Source organism: Tupaia chinensis, unplaced genomic scaffold (assembly GCF_000334495.1).
Source record: "Tupaia chinensis unplaced genomic scaffold, TupChi_1.0 Scaffold000165_2, whole genome shotgun sequence".
NCBI lineage: Eukaryota > Metazoa > Chordata > Mammalia > Scandentia > Tupaiidae > Tupaia > Tupaia belangeri.
The window spans coordinates 3,770,001-3,771,852 of NW_006159640.1; positions in this window are offsets into that span (position 1 = coordinate 3,770,001).

Here is a 1,852-nt window from a genome sequence, read left to right on the forward strand (position 1 = left end):
GGGTGGGACAGGAGTGAGAAAGCAAGCTGCTAGGTCTGAGACTCTTAACTGTGGTTGGTTACATGGGAGTCCAGTGACCTAATCACCATGCCACCAGCCCACCCATTCTGTATTAGAAAGTATAGAACATTATTTTAAATGGATACATAGGAGAGTCTTGAATTTGACCCTTTACACAAAAGACTGAATTTTTTGATGGAAGTGACTGAGATACCAAGTCTTGTAAAATATAAATTGTGCTACCCCTTTATACGACTTTTTTTTTTTTGAGAGAGGTTTTTGCTATAGGGTGTGTGTGCTCACCAGACAGACAGAGAGAAAGGAGAAAGAGAGACAGAAAGCAAGAAATCACCCCCCCAGGGGGGATGGCCACGCCGCAATCCCTTCTCTTCCGTTCTCCTCTTGGGATCTTGGGTACACACGCACACGCGCCCGGCGTGAGTTTTAAGCCACCGGGTCTGGGACGTGAACTGCGGTCGACTACATGGGAGTCCAGTAAAGCCATTATGCTAACTACTGGTCCCTATAATACTTATTTAAACACATTCACAAAGTAGAGGAAAATAAGTACAAAAGTACTGCTTAAAATGAACAACAATTTATTCTTTTTTTTTTTTTTAAGATTTATTTATTTATTTATTTATTTAAATTTATCCAGAGAGGGACAGAGTGAGAGAGAAAGGGAAAATGAGAAAGCAAGCTGCCAGGTCCAGGACTCAGTCTGTGGTTGGCCATGTGGGAGTCCAGCACCCTTAACCACCATACTACCTGCTGGCCCCAACAATAATTTATTCTTTAAATCAAGATAGGGCCAGTCTGTGGCATGGTGGCTAAGGTGGTTGGATTCCACATGGCCAACTGCATAGTTCAAGTCCTAGATCCTGTGGTTTGAAATACACACCAGTGTGTGTGTGTGTGTGTGTGTGTGTGTGTGTGCGCATGCACACATTCGTGCATGCCCAAAAATCTCAAAAGGAGGGAGAAAAGGGGAACCAGCAGTTAGCGTAATGGCTATGTTGCTGGACTCCCACGTAGTCGACCGCGGTTCGTGTCCCAGACCCAGTGGCTTAAAACTCACGCCGGGCGCGTGTGCGTGCGTGCCCAAGATCCCGAGAGGAGAATGGAGGAGAAGGGATTACGGCATGACCATCCCCCCTGGGGGGTGATTTCTCGCTTTCTGTCTCTATGTCTCTCTCTGTCTGTCTGGCGAGCACACGCGCCCTACAGTGAAAAAGAAAATCCCTCCAAAAAAAAAAAAAGAGGGAGAAAAGGAGGAGAAAGCATTGTAGCATCACCATTCCCCATTGGGAGTGCTTTCTCTCTTTGCCTCTCTCTCTCTTTCTCTCTCTAGCAAGTACAACTACCCTCTGGCAAATTAAAATCAAATAAAACAGTGGGACCGGCAGGTGGTGTGGTGGTTAAGGGCGCTGGACTCCCACATGGCCAACCGTGGTTCAATTCCCGGACCTGGTGGCTTGCTTGCTCAATCCCAATCCCCTCCAACTCTATCCCTCTCTGGTCAAATTAAAATAAATAAATAAAGTTAAATAAGATAATTCTTAAAATAAAACAACACAACTTTATCCTAGGCCTGTTCCATGGCCTGATGTTTAAGGCAGCTGGATCTCACATGGCCAACTAGGTGGCCATGAAATCTCGACATCAGCAGCTTGAAAAACATTCTGGAGGACAAGACCAGAGGCCAAACTCGGGATCTGACAAGATGGCTGGGCTGCCCCGCAGGATCATCAAGGAAACCCAGCGTTTGCTGGTAGAACCGGTTCCTGGCATCAAAGCAGAATCAGGTGAGAGCAATGCCCGTTATTTTTCTTTTTCTTTTTTTTGGAGAGGG